Genomic DNA, 21,623 nt, shown 5'->3' on the forward strand with positions numbered 1-21,623 from the left:
CAAGAGTATTTCTTTAAGGATACAGAAGGAATATTGAATGAGGTCTCAAAAAGCTACACTCCATATTAAAGGAGAGAAATAAGCTGATTTTCCCTCCCAAAAGTCTCCTGTGGTACAAAGGGACCCAATTAACAGGAGAAGGTGAATCAGAATAATTCGGTTTTCTCTACCTTTTCCTGGGGCCATCCTCCTAGGACTGTTTGTCGCTAGGTGTTTTTGAAGCACGGGCTCCCCTCGGACTAAGATCCCTTTCATCCCTCCCTGTGCTGGGCGAGGTGTGCTAAATGTGCTGGGACATGACAGACACGTCTCTGAGGCCACTAATGGGAGGGGCCAAGACCACGCAGGTCTGGGTGAGGCGCTTCGCTGTGGCCTCTGTGTCCATAGCCGACAGCCCACATCACTCTTCCTCTCTGATGCCTTTTCACTTTGGCAATGTTAATGGGCTGAATGTAGCCTTACTGTAAAAAAATAATGTCTGTCCTCATCTGGGATTACAAATCATTTCCTTCCTTGTACTTCACGACCTTCAATTTTCTTTCAAACATCCTCTTCTTAACAGACCTACTGGCTGACACTACCCTGATCCTCCTTACTCTGTTCTGTTTTTGTTTTTCCATCACACTTTTGATTTACTAACATATACACCAGCGTCCTCCACACATTCTCATGCCACTCCTTCCTGGTGTTTAGTGAGTCCCAAACTGATAACCAGGCTACACTCATAATCAAAGATAAAAAGTGCACTAATTTGAGCATTATAATCGAATAAAATCCCAAACAAATGAACTTATTTACAAAACAGAAACAGACTTAGAGAATGAACCTTATGGTTACCAGGGGGAGAAGGGTGGAGGGGAAGGGTAGATTGGGAGTTTGGGATTGACATGTACACTCTGCTATATTTAAAATAGATGACTGGTCTTCCCTGGTGGCGCAGTGGTTGAGAGTCCACCTGCCAATGCAGGGGACACGGGTTCGTGCCCCGGTCCGGGAGGATCCCACATGCCGCGGAGCAGCTGGGCCCATGAGCCACGGCCTCTGAGCCTGCGCGTCCGGAGCCTGTGCTCCACAACGGGAGAGGCCACAACAGTGAGAGGCCCGCGAACCACAAAAAAAAATAAAATAAAATAAAAATAAAAATAAAATAAAATAGATGACCAGCAAGGACCTACTGTAAAAATAAATAATTTTTAAAAATGTTATAATAAAGGATAAAACAATAAACTTCAGGTATATGCAATTCATAAAAAAGATTAAAAGTGCACTAATATGAATATCATGGTCAAACAGAATTCAAAACAAACTGAATTTTCTCCCTAGTAAAGGTATACATAAAAGTTACTGCATATGTGTGTTTCAGGGGGGAGGGTAACTAATCCCAAATACTTTCACGGGTCTCACAATAATCTGGATGAGCACATATTATTTTTTAAAATAAATCTTGTACTATTTCTCTTTTTTCTTGTTGCAGGTCTATGTTTATAGCCAGCACGGATGGTAACAGAGTCCCTGATCCCATGTCCATTGACGTCCTCACTTCCTGCTCACCTGTTGGCACTGAGAAGTGTTAATAAACAGAGTCCTTGCCCTGTCTTTCTAAAACTTCTCTCCATCTTTCAACCCCCTTCTCCATCCTAGTGCCCCCTATACCAGCCTTATGAGAACCCTGGGGACCCCCACAATGCCCAGGAGGCTGGCCTATTGTTCCCAGTTTAATTACTTCTCCCTGGGGTCTCCCACTCAGAGCACCCCTACTTGCTGCCCCTCACCTCTGAGCAGCGGGACCCTGATGAGATGGGAAAAGGAAAAAGAAAGAAGAGACCAGAGGCCTTCAAGACAAGCTTATTCACCTACATCCTATTTTATCAAAGGCCACCTTCTAACTCTCCAAATATGTTTGAATAAATAAAAGCTATAGACAGAAGTTTGGCTTTTTTGACCTTTATGCCTGAGTACCTAGCAGAAAAACTGCTATTAACTACTACCCTTAAATCATTCTCAGTGTGGCCTTCTGAAGTCCTTACCCTAAACTGTAATTATTTCTTCTATCTTAAACGTTCCTCTGACCATCAGTGTCCCCTCTTACTCTTTTCCACTTGAGGGCTGTGCTTCTGGAAGAGAGAGAAACCCTTCGTAGGGTGCTGAGGTTCTGGACGAGATAGCATGAAGTTAAATCAGGGACAGCACCACCACCTTGAGCAAAAACATAAAAACAGCCCATAAATTTCTGGCAACAACACATGAAAGATATTGCTAGGTGAGACCTGCTGCCGCTCAGGAAAGCTAATAATGTTGCCCTATATTTGCATAGCACTTTATCATTTACCAAGTGTTTCGCCTAATGACCCCACTTAATTATTCCATCCTGTGTGGGCAAGACCATAATCCCTTTACGGATAAGCAACCTGAGACTTTGAGAAGTTGAGTGATGTGCTGAAGGTCCCATACGGCTGGATAGGACCTGCTACATAATTTGCAGGGTACCAGGCAAAATGAAAATCCAGAGTCTCTTGTTTAAAAAAATTACCGAGGAATTCAAGATGGCAACAGCAGATCATTAAACCAAGTGTGGAGCCTGTCTAAGCCTGGGGTCTGTGTGACTGCACAGGTCACACACTCAGGAAGCTGGCCCCTACTGTTACATGGAGGTGGAGCCAGCTCTCACATTCAAATCTTTGAAGTCCAAGCCCATCTTTCTCAGGACTCCTCCCCTGGTCTGCCTCCAGCCATCTCTGTGATGTTGCACATACACAGTGTAACTGACATAAATGCCAGTTTCCCCTAATGTACACCCAGGGGTGAAAGTAAATAATCATTGCAGTCTCTTGCCTCTCCAGAGTTCTATGATATTTACCCCCTAGACCCTTGAGCTCTAGTGGGTAACTATCTCTACAATGATTCTGAGATGAAGGCAGAAAAATATGCCTTGTGGATGGATTTCTCTGTATTTTAAAATGGTCAGTACATCTTCCATTCTTTTGAAATCCCGCAGCTCATATCTACCTCTTCCTCTTCCTCTGATTTAATCTATTCTTTAAGTCTGATCATTTGGAGAAGGAAAATAAAGGGAAGGAGAAAGGAAGAGGGAAGAGAGAGAGAGAGAAAGAGAGAGAAGGGAAGGAAAAAAGAAATAGAAAGAAAGAACTAAAAAAAAAAAAACCCTAGAAGGTGCCCACAGCACAGATGGCTCCCGACCTCCTCTTCTACTCTATTATCAGCAGACTTCACTCCAGGGATGATGTACTCTGAAATTTGTATGGCAAAGACACGTTTTTGAAACCAAACTCGTTATTATTGCAGAGGCTCTTGCTTCAAGCAATGGTCTGAATGTTTCTCTCCCTGAAATCTGAACATATTCATCAAACTGCGTTGTGCTCCTGGACTTGCAATTAATCACAGCTCATTTCAAGCTTGTTAATTAATACCAAGGCCAGGGACCCAGTGGAGGCCACAAATTTAATCTGTGGTGTTTTAAAATTATTATAATCTGTTAGAGGAAGAGCTGCTGGATTTTAAATAGACTTTTTTTTTTTTAAATTCCAATACTGCATTGCCAAGAAAGTAAAAGAAATCATATGAGAGCCTTGCTGAAGGAGCTCCACTGAAAAAGCCTCCCTTTGCTTTTGTGAGGTGACATCTGGCCAGCAGAGGGAGTTGCACTGAACCATTAAGTCCCACGCCCTCAGAGCTAAACACAGTCAACAATTTGAAGACAGAAAGAAAACCAAAGGGAGACCACCAGGCAGCTTCTGGCAATAACTGAACCAGAGCCGCCCAGTGGAATCTGCTTTGATGAAACTGGAAAAAACAGTTTCTGTCTCTTTTTCTCACCTTTGAACTACCATATGGGAAGAATCCCTGAGTATAAAATCCACCCAGTCAGAGAGGGGGAATTGTTAAAACAAATGATTCCAAAGGAGTAAGGGACAGTTTAAGTGAAATGATGCTCAGTGCTTAATGGTTAATCTCACTAGACTGAGATCACTAGTGCCTTTCATGCTCTGTTTTCTTGGGTTGTCTTCCTCCCTAATCTGGAGCAAGGTAGGCACACCTCTGTTTCTGATGAGTATTTATTTTTTCACACCCCAACATTTGTAGCAACTCTACCTAGCTATAATTTATACTTACTCCCTACCAATGCTTCACCTGCTAGCTCAGTTGTCTAAAAATTTTGGTTCTGAAATTAACCTTAAGAGGATAAGTGATCTTCAGTCATTAGTAGAACAACACCAAAATGTTCCGGAAAAATATGAGAATTTGTGCATAAATAAGTATTTCTGTGCAAAGACTTCCAAAGGAATGACTTTCTAAAATGCTGAGCATGGGATATACAGCTATATAAACCCTTCTCTGATGGAATCTTGAGTCCTGTTTTCCCACACTTCCTGCCCCACTTCAGCCATTCAAAAGTTCCTACATCCCAAACCATCTTGACTTTTATGCATCTGGGGCTTCACACAGGATACCTTCTTAGCCTGGAATCCCATTGGGTTTCCATTCATACTTCAGGACCCACACAACACTCACCTTTTAACTCTGAAAATTTCTCTGCTTCCTGCAAGAGCTCCTATTCAATGATTGTACATTTTTTCTGTGCATACTTACCCTTGCCCTTTTCACACTGCTTTGTAAATAATATGGATATATTTTCTTCACTATACGTGTATAGATACTTATAATAGATTATGATAGATAATAAAAAGGTAAATAGACATAAAGATGTAGGTCTCTACTTCCAGGCTTAAGTTGCCCAAGAGCAGTGCCATTATGCTTCTCATCTTTTATATGCTCAGTCCCTAGGACAGTGTCTCTGACATAGTACGTGTTTGCTACATACTATGTGAATAAATCACTTGAATGAATAAGCAGAGGTCAGTCTAGGTCTAGTCTTATTTTATAAAAGGAAACTGAAGCACTAGCAGGGCAAGTTACTTGTCTAAAGTCACATAATTAATTATCAAATACATTTGGCATAATTCCAAGCCACAGTTGGCTCATTTCTAAGGGTAGACAAGCTCAGACAAATTTCTGTTCTTTAGAGGTGAGTAGTCTGCAAGAAACCACATAGTCTCATGCATGGGGATTGGTTGGGGAGTGGAGGGGATGAAGAATACTTAAGTCAGCTATGAGTGAGCGATACACAGAACCATAAAATAGAGCTCCAAGTTAATCTGGGAGGCGCAGTCCAATTTAAGAGTACAGCCTGAGAAAGCTGTCAGGTAGGTTAAAATCTCCAGATTATAGGGCTAATGAGTCTTGTCTCTGCACCCTCCATTTCTGAGACCTAGGGAGAACAATTCGAAGCTTTAGATGAAAACACCCAAATGCACTCTGAAGCACTATTTCCACAAGCAAATGCTCCCAAATATTTTCTAGATGAGGAGATGGACCAACCCATAGGACTTATGACTATACACTCAAGCCCAAGCCCAGACATTTGCTAGGGACCAAGAGCAGAAGCTCCTGCTCTAAGACAAGGTCACAACACTTTCAAGGACCTTGATGGTAACATGAAGGAGAAGAGCTGGTAGAGAGTGACAAAAACAAAGAAACATGAAGCATGGTTCCGGTCTTGCCTCAGTGTCGGAGATGCCATGTGAAATGGAGGGGGCTGGTGAGCCTGCCGGCTGTCAGATCTCAAGGAAACAGTACACGACACGTGGTTCAATGTTGCTAGACCTTCCTGTAGTCCAAAAGAAGCAAAAAGCCAGATATCTGTGTGTCCTCTCTTGATATTTTTAATGTCGATAAGTATTTCTCTGTGTGGAGCAACTGAAAATGAAGCATTTCTGCAAGACCAATCTGTGCTGTGAACTCACATGCACATAGAGCAATCCATTTATTACTGGAGCTTGAAGAAGAGAATCCCCTCTCCAAGCAACTTTTGGGGGATGGTAGGTGTTAATGGGGAGGAGGGGAGAATATATGTATTTTCACTTGAACAGTTTAGAAATTCATAGAATTTCTTCCACATCCTGTCCAAAAGTAACCTCTGCCTCAGGACCATAGGCCAAACCATAAGTGCTGGTTAACTGAGAAGCTCCCAGTTTAAAATGTCCTTATTATAGTGAAATCATGTAACAAATACTGTGTCCTGATTTGAAGGTTGGGAAATACAGTGAGAGTAGATGTTGCTCTGTTGCTACACAAGTGACGCTGAGTCACAAATGAACAGATTTCTGCAGCGTGACACTCTGCTTCTTCAAGAGCAGATGCTTTCTTCCACAATTCTGCCAGGAGACCATGGCCGCCCTCCTACTCTTGGGGCTTCCACGTAGCTTGGAACTTTGCAAGGTGAGAGTTCTCCACATGGGCTGTGACCAGGGATCAAGCCAAGTCTCCTAATGTAGATGGATGCCAAGTAGTCCCTGCAAGAGGGGCTGCTTACTGTGGGAGGGAAAGCATCCTCTGTCTCTGGCAGATGTTAAGAGAAGGTGGTGGCCGGCAGTGGTGCTCAGGATGAACAGCCTCCGTGCAGAGGCTGCCTGACTTTAGGGAGGTCTTCAGACAATGACCCGCATCATCTGGGCATCCAATCTGTGCTCCCCCGGCTCAGTCCTCTCCTCTTGGACTCCCGTGAACCCCATTCTCATCTTTTCTTCTGTGTCCCTCTTCCTACCCTACACTTTGCTTTTGCTCTTGGGAAAGATGGAGAAGGAACCCTTTTCTCTCTTAAATGATTCTAGACATTTCCCTCAGAGAAGGAATGTTCTCACTCAAAGTAATGTTTCTTCTTTCCAGGCACTAGTATCATCTGCTCCACGGTTTGGGCATTTGGAAACACCGAAAATCAGAGATTCACAGACTATTCCCTGCTATTGGCCCTGTCACACCCGTTCCTGGGGCAAATCCATACCTGAATATCTGCTTAAAATGAAAATTCTGTGAACCCACGAGCACCAGGAGCTGTCTGTAAGCTCTCAATTCTCTCTCACCAAGCACTGCACTCACCATGCAAACAGAACAGTACCAAGGTCTCCAGAATCCACCTCTGCAAGTCTCCAAACGAGGTTTTGATTGGATTGGTCTCTGAATGTCCAAAAAGAAGGCTTGTTAAGATCAGGCAAGAAGTAAAAAGGGGGTGGGGTGGTGGCAGCTGTGAGCCTGGCCCAAGCACAGTGCCTCTGCGGGCAGAGCCGACAAGGGGGACTGTCTTTCCATCCCAACCGGCTGCCTCCTGATGGAAAGGCCTGTACAAATCCCACTTTCTCTCCTAAGCTCCTTTATTCCTGTGGCCTCACGCAGTGACAGGAGAAAAGTTGGAAGGGAAGAGAGAGCTGAACAGCTAGCTGTGAGGACATATTAAAGATTTCACCGAGCAACGGCAATACCCAGCATCGCCCCTTTGGTCCTTCTCAGCACCTCAATCCTCCACCCCACCCAAGTATAAAGAAGTGTGTTCACGAAAGAGGCCTGAGGGTTACGAGTATGAATTTCAACCTGCAACTTGAGGGATGAAGAAAGGTTCCCCTGCCTCTGAAAAGAATTCTCCTGTTGCCCGCCAGAGAGTCTGACCATAAGAAGGGCATGGTTTTGGGACCAGATGTCCATCTCCATGGCGCTCTTTGTTAAAACGTAGATCACTCATTCACCCAGGAGAACCATATGTATGTATACACATGTACATGCATGCATACTATATATGTACATATATGTATATATGTGTGTGATGTTCATGTGTATACATGAGCTGAGAAAAACAAACAAAAAAGACAATATTGCTTTTGCCTCCCAGAAGCTTACAATCTAGCAAAGCTTACAACCTAAAAACAAAGTACATTTACATAAGTAATATGCATTTGCATTGATAAATTACAGATATGGTACTTTAAGATTTTGTTTGTAGTATGGTGAGAAGGGGTCTGGGTTTAAAATCAAAAGACTTAGGTCTGAATTTCAGCTTTTCCATTTACTATTAGCTGTGAAAACTTGGACAACTCACTGTACCTCTTAGAAGAGTCCCTGGCAGAGAATATACACTTAATAAATGTTAGTTATTTTCATGGTTTAGCATTATTACTATTAGCATTATCAGTAATGCTATTGTTATTATTAAGTGGAGGCAGTAGTACATACTGCACACAGCTCTGTAGCTTCCCATAGCATTCTACCAACACTAACCTGTCCCAATATTTACTAACTTGCATGGTTATCACATGTTAATAGCTTTCTAAATGGATTCCATGCTTGAAGTCTGTTTTGCTTCTAATCTATGTTGTATACTGTTTCCAAAGTTATCTTTCTGAAATAGAAATCTATTTGTCATGTCAATCAACTCCTTGAAAACCTCCAAAATCTCCTTTTGCTTACAGAATAAATTCTCACCTTAGTGTGTGTGTGGGAGGGGGTCTTGACAAAACAGTTATTTCATCTTCAAGTGGGAAGAGAAGGAATAGAGATAAGACAGGGCCATACCTAACTTTAGGTTTTCACTTTTATAACTTTGAACCTTTTTTATTATTAATACTCTGGAATGAAAGAAGACAACGACCTAAATATTCCCAAGAATGTTTTCACTTGTTCATTCAATGGTTATTTATGGAGCACTCAACTACGTGCCCTATACTGGAGATACAGGAGTGAAAAGACAGAAGATTCCCTGTCTCTATGGAACTTACCTTCTATTGGGAAAGAGAGACGTAAACAGACAAATAAATAGATAAGGTGACAGCAAATGATCTCAAACTCCAAGCTGAGGGCTCAGAAACCTTCTGAAAGCTAAGATCCAGGCACTGGTCCAAGTGCATATGTGTCATATCTATTTGCCATATTTCACCATGGTTTGTATTCTTTTTCATCTGCAGAGCCAGTTCTCAAGTACTTGAGCCAATTCTAATTCTCTGAAGCATAGCTGTCCATGTTGATAAGTGTGTGTGTGTGTGTGCCTTCCTCCGTGTGTGAGTGTGTGTACGTGTGTGTTGGTGAAAACATGTTCCTGAAAATGGAGACACTAGCTAAATCAGTGCAGTATGGGGCCTGAGAGCAGGGACTTCAAGGAGATACCTTATTCCTGACTTCCTACACTAGAAAAATCACTCTCCCCTTCTTTTCAAATGCCCTGAAGTCTCTGCTCTGGCCATAGTTTCTTAAAGTTTCCCTTCATTCAACTGTTTTGATCACTATTTCCAGACTTCAGCAAAACCTTTATAATGTCAAAAATGTCCACAAATCCTGCCTGCAACGAGACTAGTGCACTGCAGTACTCTGGCTGGTGGAGTCTGGAATTAATCTTGCCAACATAAATACAACATCTGTTATGGCTTGGGCAAAACTTGAGTATCCACATGCCTGCATGTTCACAAATTCTTCCCTTGAGTCTTCCCCCTCATGGCGCCGGGCCCTCATCTGTTGCTACATTAATCTATAGGACTGAACTTTCATCAAGTTCTGTAACTTGAGTACTTGTAGGCACATAAACTGTTGGGATGACACCTGGATTTCGCTGAACAGCCTCCTTCCTCCTTCCTCCCTGGGCACAGCGTTGCCTCGTTTCCCCTATTTTTCAGTGCCTTGTTGGAGGAATGTGATAAACGGACCCATCAACTAAGATAACGTTGCCAGGATTTAGGTATTGCTTACAACTTGGAACCCCAAAGCTCATCCTCATCCGATTGAAATATTTATCTTGCCTGATATTTTGCACACATTATCAATTGTAGCTTTCAAAATATCCCTTCAAAGTCATTATTATTCCCATTTTATAGATGGAGACACTGAGGCTCAATGTAGTTTAATAATTCTGCCAAAGTGTCCCAGCCAGGAATTTTGAAAGGCATGGTGTTTACTACCACATAGTGTGAGGGAACCAAGATGCCCTTACTTTAGCTGTCGGATACCGTGCATCCCAGTGGTGCAAGGACAGGCTCTTTCTTTATACACCTGGGTTTGGACCCCTGTTCTACCACTTGCCAGCGGTATGAACTTGGGTTAAATCCACTTCAAGTTTTGGCTTTTCTACCTTAAGCAGATAAAACAATACTTGATTCATAAACTTGAGTTAAGGATTATATGAGATACTACAGGTAAAACACTTAGCACAGTGACGGGAGTGTGCTATGGAGAGCACAAAATATATTTTAGTTATTTATTAGCAATGCCATTGTTATTGTTCTTATTATTGCCACCTGAACTCCTTGAGCTATACTTTACCTAAGAAATTACAGTCCCTAATTACAGTACCTAAGGCATGTAGCAAATTAACAAATTCCCCTTATCTGTGAGGAACACGTTCCAAGTCCCCCAGTGGATGCCTGAAACCTCAGATAGTACCAAACTCTCTCTCTATGTCTATACTATGTGTTTTCTTCCCCTATACATTATATACCTATGATAAAGTTTAATTTATAAATTAGGCAAGGTAGGGGATTCACAACAATAACAAATAATAAAATAGAACAATCGTAACAATACACTGCAATATAGAAGTTATGTGAACATGATCGCTCACTCGTTCAAAATATCTCATTGCATAAATTTAATGCCTTTTCCATCTTAACTAAGCACTTATCACGCACAGTGGCTTTAACTTTTGCAGTTTAAGGATCAACAGCAAAACTAGCATACATTTCTTTTCCCTTCCTCACAATTTCAAAGATGGAAGATTCTTCTTACTGCAGATCTTAGCAACCTCAGCATATATATATATATTTTTTTTTTTCTTTCCTTGTTATGTTGAGAAATTTCACCCTTTCACTTAAAGGAAGTACTTTACAGCTTTTCACTGGTGTATGAAAATGGCCAGCTACTCTTGCACTTTGGGGCCATTATGAAGTAAAATAAAGGTTACTTGAACGCAAGCACTGCTACACTGAGAAAGTCAATCTGACAACGGGGATGGCTATTAGGTGACTTAGTGGGATATGCTGGACAGAGGGATGATTCACATCCCTGTCAAGATGGAGCGGGGGAGCTTGAGAGTTCATCACGCTACTCAGAACGACATGCAATTTAAAACTTATGAATTCTTTATTTCTGGAATTTTCCATTTTATATTTTCAGACCAAGGTTGATGGTGGGTAACTAAAACTGCGGATAAAGGGAGACTACTGTAGACCTCTTTTACATTCAGATCTCCTGAGCCAGCCTGTGCTACTGAGGTTCCAGCACATCTCACTAAGTTTAATGGCAGCGACTGCCAGGCTTGGTATTTTTCCACATTAGCAGCAACCACGGGTGCAGACAAGACAGGAGTAACACTTATCTAGACTTGACAGAAGGTTCTTAGCTAGGGAAACCTTTACCCCAAGCATTTTCCCAACCTCACTTAGCACTACCTGTTGCTAATATCTCCCTGAAACAGGTCATATCTTATCGATCTCCTACCTTAAAAATTAATATTTCCCTATGCTTAAAAAACAATCAGTGTAAAACTGCATATCTCGTCATTTAAATTTTCAAAAAATATTGCCAATGTTTCTAATTTTTATCTCACTACTATAGTCATCCACTCTATAAATCCATGATTAACTCTTTTGTGAACGTGTGGGGAACCTCTCATGCAGCCCTTTTCTGAAGCTGTGTCTTTCTCTAAAGGCCTTCACTTACCTTCCTCCTTAACTATCTAAGTCCACGTCATCAACTTTTAAGGTTTAACTAAAATTTAAAATCTTCCAAAAGCTTAGTTAATCCTCCCTCCTGGGCTGTAATTCATGAAGACAACATGGAAAGGACACAGCATGTGGAGTGTAGGTCCCGCTCCAGCTCAGCACAAGCACAGACATTAACTTGATGCAATAGAGTTACCTTGGGCTACAGAGTATTGCAAACCAACAAATGTTTAATCTGTTGTTTTCCCAAATCCTTCCAGGTATTTCTAGAGGTGTAAAATGTGAAATGAGCCAGGCTTATATTAGACCCAAGAATCGGAAGGAGTTATACTTGACTGAAGAGGAACATTTGATGAAATGTGTTTCATTTTATAATATAGGAAGATATAAGCCAGCCCCCCAACCCTGCCAAAAAAGCATTGGAGTAATTATTTTTGATATGACATGACATGAGTGTATAAAATATTTCATTATATTGGCAACTGATGTCTCTTAAGTCCAGGACTGAATGCAATTCTGAGAAAGACATTCTAAATGGCATACTTAGATCTCTCCCAGAAAAGAAAAGCACTGTGTGGCATTGTTGTCTGCACCACTCGTATTGCACTGATCATGATCTTTTTATATTGCAGATGTTTTTGCTCATGCCTAATCTTGTACACTTAATTTCACATTCCTGGAAGTCAGAGCCCACATCTGACTTATCTCTGCCAAGCGTCACAGAGCCCATTAAAAAGGTCTATGCATATTAGTCACACAGGTAATGTGCTCTGAGTGACAGCTGCAAGTTGAAAGAATATATCATGGACTTTGGAGTCAGCTTATCTTGGGTTTGCTTTGCCTGTTATCTTTACTGGTAAACAGCTCTGTAACCCAATAATACCCACTTTTTAGAATTGTTGTAAAGATAAGTAGGATGAGATTTGTAAAGTATCATTTTAGTGTCTTCCACATAGTAGGTGAACTGTTATAATAGCTTTATTGTAATTATATGTGAAAAGACAAAAAAATTTTAATATACCATTGACCTTTCCCTTCACTGTCTTCTGAAAATTCCTTTCAATTTTTAAATGTCCCTGTCTTAATTTCACTATCTTCAAAAAAGTGTCATGCTTTGTTAGGATAATGCTTGGGCTTTTCTAGGGCAGGACTAGAAGAGAAGGAGAAATAGGAGGGCAAATAGCACTGAGGCTAAGACTGGGGAGAAGAAGTATACATGAGGCAGCAGGGAATGATGCAAGCAGATGGCGGGAGAGGGGATTTCAGAGGTATTACTGTGATCTGTGTATCCCCAGTATTTACAGGCATGGCTACAATCTAAATAGTCCCTACTAAAGATCTTGAATTATTGTGAAATTATTTCTTTGGCTGGTTGAGATTGGCACCTACAGGTTGCAAATCTTGAAACACTAATATATATGCTTGAATAATAGATTCTACTAATTACCAGTCTCCATAATGTAGTCAAGAATACACACATCTGGGAAAGCCAACTAAAGAGATGTTTATTCTCTGAGGTAAATGCTTCTCCATAGACTTGCACATCCACAGGTTATGCCAGCTCCCCCATCCCTGGATGACGGGCACAGAGGAAACAGTGGTAGAAACATCCTCTTTCAAGCTCTGACCTGTTGCAAGAGTTCTTCATTGATCAGTTTAAATCTATATTTTTGGCTCCCACAGTGTTAATCTTTACAAGTCAAGCCTGTTGAAACCTGAAACTTTCAGTAAAGACTTTGGGGATCAAAAAATACAAAGTAAGAAAACACAGACAGAAAGATGGAACAAACCTAGTTTAATCTCCTGAGATTTCAAGAGTTCTTGATTTCAGACAATCAAAGGGCTATGAAATCCTAGGACCCTGTGAGATGATTTTATCCCCATTCATTTGTACAACAAATATTTACTGAGGTCATACTTTTGACAGTGGCTAAGGTAAGTGCTTTAGGTACAATACTATATTTATTTTATTTATTATTTTTTGAATTTTATTTTATTTTTCTTTATACAGCAGGTTCTTATTAGTTATCCATATTATACATATTAGTGTATATATGTCAATCCCAATCTCCCCATCCATCACACCACCAACCCCTCCCCACCACCTTCCCCCCTTGGTGTCCATATGTTTGTTCTCTACATCTGTGTCTCTATTTCTCCCCTGCAAACCAGTTCATCTGTACCTTTTTCTAGGTTCCACATATATACGTTAATGTACAATATTTGTTTTACTCTTTCTCACTTACTTCACTCTGTATGACAGTCTCTAGATCCATCTACATCTCTAAAAATGACCCAAAAACATCTTGCTATGATTTATGTCAAAGAGTGTTCTTCCTATGTTTTCCTCTAAGAGTTTTATAGTGTCTTGTCTTACATTTAAGTCTCTAATCCATTTTGAGTTTATTTTTGTGTATGGTGTTAGGGAGTGTTCTAATTTCATTCTTTTACATGTAGCTATACAGTTTGCCCAGCACTGCTTATTGAAGAGACTGTCTTTTCTCCATTGGATATTCTTGCCTCCTTTGTCATAGATTAGTTCACCATGGGTGTGTGGGTTTATCTCTGGGCTTTCTATCCAGTTCCATTGATCTATATTTCTGTTTTTGTGCCAGTACCATATTGTCTTGATTACTGCAGATTTGTAGTATAGTCTGAAGTCAGAGAGTCTGATTCCTTCAGCTCTGTTTTTTTCCCTCAAGGTTGCTTTGGCTATTCGAGGTCTTTTATGTCTCCATACAAATTTTAAGATTTTTTGTTCTAGTTCTGTAAAAAATGCCATTGATAATTTGATAGGGATTGTATTGAATCTGTAGATTGCTTTGGGTAGTATAGTCATTTTCACAGTACTGATTCTTCCAATCCAAGAACATGATATATCTCTCCATCTGTTTGTATCATCTTTAATTTCTTTCATCAGTGTCTTAGAGTTTTCTGCATACAGGTCTTTTGTCTCCATAGGTAGGTTTATTCCTAGGTATTTTATTCTTTTTGTTGCAATGGTAAATGGGAGTGTTTCCTGAATTTCCCTTTCAGATTTTTCATCATTAGTGTATAGGAATGCAAGAGATTTCTGTGCATTGATTCTGTACCCTGCAACTTTACTAAATTCATTGATTAGCTTTAGTAGTTTTCTGGTGGCATCTTTAGGACTCTCTATGTATAGTATCATGTCATCTGCAAACAGTGACAGTTTTACTTCTTCTTTTCCAATTTGTATTCCTTTTATTTCTTTTTCTTCTCTGATTGCTATGGCTAGGACTTCCAAAATTATGTTGAATAATAGTGGCGAGAGTGGACATCCTTGTCTTGTTCCTGATCTTAGAGGAAAAGCTTTCAGTTTTTCACCACTGAGAAAGATGTTTGCTGTGGGTTTGTTGTATATGGCCTTTATTATGTTGAGGTAGGTTCCCTCTATGCCCACTTTCTGGAGAGTTTTTATCATATATGGGTGTTGAATTTTGTCAAAAACTTTTTCTGCATCTATTGAGATGGTCATATGGTTTTTCTCCTTCAGTTTGTTAATATGGTGTATCACATTGATTAATTTGCATATATTGGACAATCCTTGCATCCCTGGGATAAATCCCACTTGATCATGGTGTATGATCCTTTGAATGTGTTGTTGGATTCTGTTTGCTAGTATTTTGTTGAGGATTTTGCATCTATATTCATCTATATTAAATAAATATATTCGTATATTTCTTTTTGTAGTATCTTTGTCTGGTTTTGGTATCAGGGTAATGGTGGCCTCATAGAATGAGTTTGGGAGTGTTCCTCCCTCTGCAATTTTTTGGAAGAGTTTGAGAAAGATGGGTGTTAACTCTTCTCTAAATGTTTGATAGAATTCACCTATGAAGCCTTCTGGTCATGGACTTTTTTTGTTGGAAGAATTTTAATCACAGTTTCAATTTCATTACTTGTGATTGGTCTGTTCATATTTTCTATTGCTTCCTGGTTCACTTGGAAAGTTATACCTTTCTAAGAATTTGTCCATTTCTTTCAGGTTGTCCATTCTATTGGCATAGAGTTGCTTGTAGTAGTCTCTTAGGATGCTTTGCATTTCTGCGGTGTCTGTTGTAACTTCTCCTTTTTCATTTCTAATTTTATTGATTTAAGTCCTCTCCCTCTTTTTCTTGATGAGTCTGGCTAATGGTTTATCAATTTTGTGTATCTTCTCAAAGCACCATCTTTTAGTTTTATTGATCTTTGCTATTGTTTTCTTTGTTTCTATTTCATTTATTTCTGCTCTGACATTTATGATGTCTTTCCTTCTACTAACTTTGGGTTTTGTTTATTCTTCTTTCTCTTGTTCCTTTAGGTGTAAGGTTAGATTGTTTATTTGAGATATTTCTTGTTTCTTGAGGTAGGATTGTATTGCTATAAATTTCCCTCTTAGAACTGCTTTTGCTGCATCCCATAGGTTTTGGGTTGTCGTGTTTTCATTGTAATTTGTCTCTAGGTATTTTTTGATTTCTTCAGTGATCTATTGGTTATTTAGTAATGTGGTTTTTAGCTTTCATGTGTTTGTATTTTTTACATTTTTTCCCCTGTAATTGATTTCTAATCTCATAGTGTCATGGTCAGAAAAGATGCTTGATATGACTTCAATTTTCCAAATTTACTGAGGTTTGGTTTGTGACCCAAGATGTGATCAATCCTGGAGAATGTTCCATGTACACTTGAGAAGAAAGTGTAATCTGCTGTTTTTGGATGGAATATCCTATAAATATCAATTGAATCTACCTGGTCTATTATGTCATTTTAAGCTTGTGTTTCCTTATTAATTTTCTGTTTGGATGATCTGTCCATTGGTGTAAGTGAGGTGTTAAAGTCCCCCACTATTATTGTGTTACTGTTGATTTCCTCTTTTATAGCTGTTAGCAGTTGCCTTATGTATTCAGGTGCTCCTATGTTGGGTTCATATATAGTCATAATTGTTATACTTCTTCTTGGATTGATCCATTGATCATTATGTAGTGTCCTTCCTTGTCTCTTGTAACATTCTTTATTTTAAGATCTATTTTATCTTCTTTGAGTATTGTTACTCCAGCTTTCTTTTGATTTCCATTTGCATGGAATATCTTTTTCCATCCCCTCACTTTCAGTCTGTATGTGTCCCTAGGTCTGAAGTGGGTCTCTTGTAGACAGCATATATATGGGTTTTGTTTTTGTATCCATTCAGCAAGCCTGTCTTTTGGTTGGAGCATTTAATCCATTCACATTTAAGGTAATTATCGATATGTATGTCCCTATTACCAATTTCTCAACTGTTATGGGTTTGTTTCTGTAGGTCCTTTTCTTCTTTTGTTTTTCCCACTTAGAGAAGTTCCTTTAACATTTGTTGTAGAGCTGGTTTTGTGGTGCTGAATTCTCTTAACTTTTGCTTGTCTGTAAAGCTTTTGATTTCTCTATCAAATCTGAATGAGATACCTGCTGGGTAGAGTAATCTTTGTTGTAGGTTCTTCCCTTTCATCACTTTAAATATATCATGTCACTACCTTCTAGCTTGTAGAGTTTCTGCTGGGAAATCAGCTGTTAACCTTATGGGAGTTCCCTTGTATGTTATTTGTCATTTTTCCCTTGTTGCTTTCAATAATTTTTTTGTCAATTTGATTACTATGTGTCTCGGCATGTTTCTCCTTGGGTTTATCCTGCCTGGGACTCTCTGCACTTCCTGGACTTAGGTGGCTATTTCCTTTCCCATGTTAGGGAATTTTTCGACTATAATCTCTTCAAATATTTTCTCAGGTCCTTTCTTTCTCTCTTCTCCTTCTGGGACCCCTATAACGTGAATGTTGTTGTGTTTAATGTTGTTCCAGAGGTCTCTTAGGCTGTCTTCATTTCTTTTCATTCTTTTTTCTTTATTCTGTTCTGTGGCAGTGAATTCCACCATTCTGTCTTCCAGGTACCATATCTGTTCTTCTGCCTCAGTTATTCTGCTATTGATTCCTTCTAGTGTATTTTTCATTTCAGTTATTGTATTGTTCATCTCTGTTTGTTCTTTAATTTTTCTAGGAGTTTGTTCTTTAATTCTTCTAGGAGTTTGTTCTTTAATTCTTCTAGGTCTTTGTTAAACATTTTTTGCATCTTCTTGATCTTTGCCTGCATTCTTTTTCTGAGGTCCTGGATCATCTTTACTATCATTATTCTGAATTCTTTTTCTGGAAGGTTGCCTATCTCCACTTCATTTAGTTGTTTTTTCTGGGTTTTTATCTTATTACTTCATCTGGTACATAACCCTCTGCCATTTCATCTTGTCTATCTTTCTGTTGAATGTGGTTTTTGTTCCACAGACTGCAGGGTTGTAGTTCTTCTTGCTTCTGCTATCTGCCCTCTGGTGGATGAGGCTGTCTAAGAGGCTTGTGCAAGGTTCCTGATGGGAGGGACTGGGGGTGGGTAGAGCTGGGTGTTGCTCTGGTGGGCAGAGCTCACTAAAACTTTAATCCGCTTGTCTGATGATGGGTGGGTCTGGGTTCCCTCCTTGCTGGTTGTTTGGTCTGAGGTGACCCAACACTGGCGCCTACCCAGCTCTTTATTGGGGCTAATGGCAGACTCTGGGAGGGCTTACACCAAGGAGTACTTCCCAGAATTTCTGCTGCCAGTGTCCTTGTCTTCTCAGTGAGCCATGGCCACCCCCTGCCTCTTCAGGAGAGCCTCCAACATTAGCAGGTAGATCTGGTTCAATCTCCTATGGGGTCACTGCTCCTTCCCCTGGGTCCCAGTGTGCACACTACTTTGTGTGTGCCCTCCAAGAGTGGAGTCTCTATTTCCCACATTTCTATTGGAGTCCTGCAATCAAATCCCACTAGCTTTCAAGGTCTGATTCTCTAGGAATTCCTCCTCCCATTGCTGGATCCCCAGGTTGGGAAGCCTGATGTGGGGCTCAGAACCTTCACGCCAGTGAGTGGACTTCTGTCGTATAAGTGTTCTCCAGTTTGTGAGTCACCCACCCAGCAGTTATGGGATTTGATTTTACTGTGATTGTGCCCCTCCTACCATCTTATTGTGGCTACTCCTTTGTCTTTGGATGTGGGGTATCTTTTTATGTGAGTTCCAGTGTCTTCCTTTCAGTGATTGTTCAGCAGTTTGTTGTGATTCCAGTGCTCTCACAAAAGGGAGTGAGCACACATCCTTCTACTCTGCCATCTTGAATCAATCTCCATTGTGGTTATTTATTGTTATTTTAATTTTTTTGATTGTGTTGGGTGTTTGTTGCTGCACGTGGGCTTTCTCTAGTTGTGGCTAGTGGGGGCTACCCTTTGTTGTGGTGTGCGGACCTCTCACTGTGGTGGCCTCTCTCATTGTGGAGCAAGGGCTCTAGGTGCATGCTTCAGTCACCATATTACATTTAATCCTCCAAAGTGATATGATAGATCGTATTACTATACCCATTATAAAGATTAAGAAACTGAAGCTTCAAAAGAAGTAGTAAACTCGCCTTAACTTGAACAACTAATAAGTGAGTGTCTGATTCCAGTGTTTCAATGTAATAGGATAACCAGAGATGTCCCAAAGAATTCCATGACATTCTCTACAAGGCTGGATACTTAATTTGCAGGGCCCACTGTAAATAAAAATGCAAGGTCCCTTGTTCATAAATTATAATATCAAGATGGCAATAACAGAGCATTAAACCAAACAAGGTTCCAGACCCACGAGGCCGGCTCTGGTTTTCTGATTCATCATACAAACTTTATCCTACAGGCTTAACTTCCCCAAGGACAAAGATTTTTAATTGTGAAGAATTTGGGATTTTTTAAATTCAATCTCCTTAATTTTGTTAGTGATTCCATCTGCATCCTTAAGTTGGAAGAAGCAGGGCTTGGCGAAATGGTAGGCTGAGAAGAATTGGACTGGCTCCTACTAGCCAGAAAAAGCCAGGCTTCTGAAGTAATGACATTTGCTCAAGCTTCAATGTAAGAGTCCCTTAAACATGTTTTTTCTTCTAAGGGAAAAAAAATGAAAAATCTAAAAGAACAAAACAAAAGAAAAATGTCTCAGAGAAAGGGAAAATACAGCTCCTTTCTGGCAAGAAAGATCCACTACTCTGGACTCTGCAGAATAAAAGTGATGCTCATGACTGCCTAAGCTGGCCTGAGCCCCAGACTCACAAGAAGATTTTATAATACAAACCCACTGCCTTTTGACAGCCATCACATTTGCTGAGATTTGGGCTTTAAGGATCCTGTGTATTATTACATGAGTATTATCTTTAATGCACAGTAGTGCTGTATTTTGAGTGGAGCCATCCAGGTTGATAGAATATGGTACCAATACCACATGTTCTCTGTATTGTATTTATTCATTTATTTTATAGAATATATTCCTTGGGTTCCTTGTGCTGTGACAGCTAGAAACTCTTACAAAATTTAAGGGACACATATGTTATCTATAGCTGCTCACAACTATTGGCACTAAAACTCTAGTTACTGCCACACCACAGGACTTTCTTTTACTAGATTTATCAGAAGTCGGGTTAGTTATCGAATCATATCTTTCTGGCCTCTGGTTCCCAAAGCATCCCAGAGGTTGAGAGTCCAGCCAGCCCAAGAAGCCCAAACGAGCCATTAGGGCATAAATCAATACAGAAAGCATTACTAAAATCAATAGGATTTGGCAGGTGCTATCATATATCAAAGAATGCAGAAAACAGGAAAGAAGTAGTCATCACCCTCTGTGACTTTACACCACATTTCATTCACCTGTCACTCAAGCTAGTCTGTGAGTCGGGAAATGTTCTTGCCTTGTTCCTGGAGTGACCATATATTATGGGTTTTCTGGGACAGTCTCAATTTCAAGTATTCTGTCCTGTTGTCCCCATAAGTGTATTTGGACTTGTCAGACCCTGTGACCTGATTTTTTGGTGGAGAAAATATGTTCTCTGTGATTGCTTCTCATCATATCTGTAGTGGAATTGGGCTGTGGAAACTTGCATGAGTTTTTTAAACCTAGCTGGGCCTCAAAATTTCTTACCTGAAAACTGTTAGGAAAGTGAAGGGGCTGTCTAGAGCCTGTTATATCCAATTTTTTAAAAGCACTAGCACAGGTTTTAAACATTATCTTATATGGAACCACAATATGTGATATGGATGAAAATGGAGATGATGTGGTTGAAGTTGGTGACTCACCCAGAGGCATACCTGAGAAGTGCCCTCTAATGCATTTCCTTTGAAACCTCTGCCTCTGAAACACGCAGTTTGAAAATCCTTGGACTGATGATCTCTAAATCCCCTTCCAACTCTAATGAAGGCAGCAGAACCCTGGAAAGTGTACTGAGCTCAAAGGTGGTGGGTGGTCAGGTAGGAGAAAAGCTGGACGGAGATACGGAGGTGAGTAAGCACAGCTCCTCAGAGGGGCTCTTGTGAAACTTACAGATGATCACAGTTTTAACTAAGTGTCACTGGTCTGTTGTCCAGTGTGTTGGGTCACTAGAGAAATGATTTGTGATTTTCTTGGAGTGAAATGGATATCTTGGTGCAGATTAATGGAAAGTTGTTTGGGCATGAAAAGATTTGAGTTCTGGTCTTGGTTCTGCCACAAACTGGTTTGGCAAGTCATCTGATCTTCTTGGAGGTCCAATTTCTAAAACTATAGAACTGTTCATTTGTAGTATGTGATCAGAAAGATCTCTTTCACCTAACAAATTCAATGATTGCACTAAGAGAAGTAAAAAAAAAAAATGTGTTAGGAATTCAACCCCATTTCTTAATCTAAGGAGGGAGAAATAACAGTATGTATAATTCTTTTTTCTCATTTTCACCCCAATCCAACTCTCAGCTCTGTTCTATTATGTTGTACATTCTGGTTGCCCTTGCCTGAGGTTCAAGAGATATAAACAGCAATTTCACTGGGAAAAAATGGTAATTATCTCATACATGGTAGAAGGCAAAGAGAAAAGAGCACAGGGCTTGGAGTCAGATAAACTTGGCCTCCCATATCCACCTGTTACTGAGAGAACCTTGGAAGAGGGTCAATGATCTCTAAGGATTCTCCCCAATTAAAGTGTTCACATCTAAAGAGAAAGATAATTTAGTAATTGAAGGGCAATCTTCAAAACAGATTCAGGAGCAT

This window comes from Grampus griseus (genome assembly GCF_964374135.1).
Source record: "Grampus griseus genome assembly, chromosome: 8".
In the NCBI taxonomy this organism is placed as follows: domain Eukaryota; kingdom Metazoa; phylum Chordata; class Mammalia; order Artiodactyla; family Delphinidae; genus Grampus; species Grampus griseus.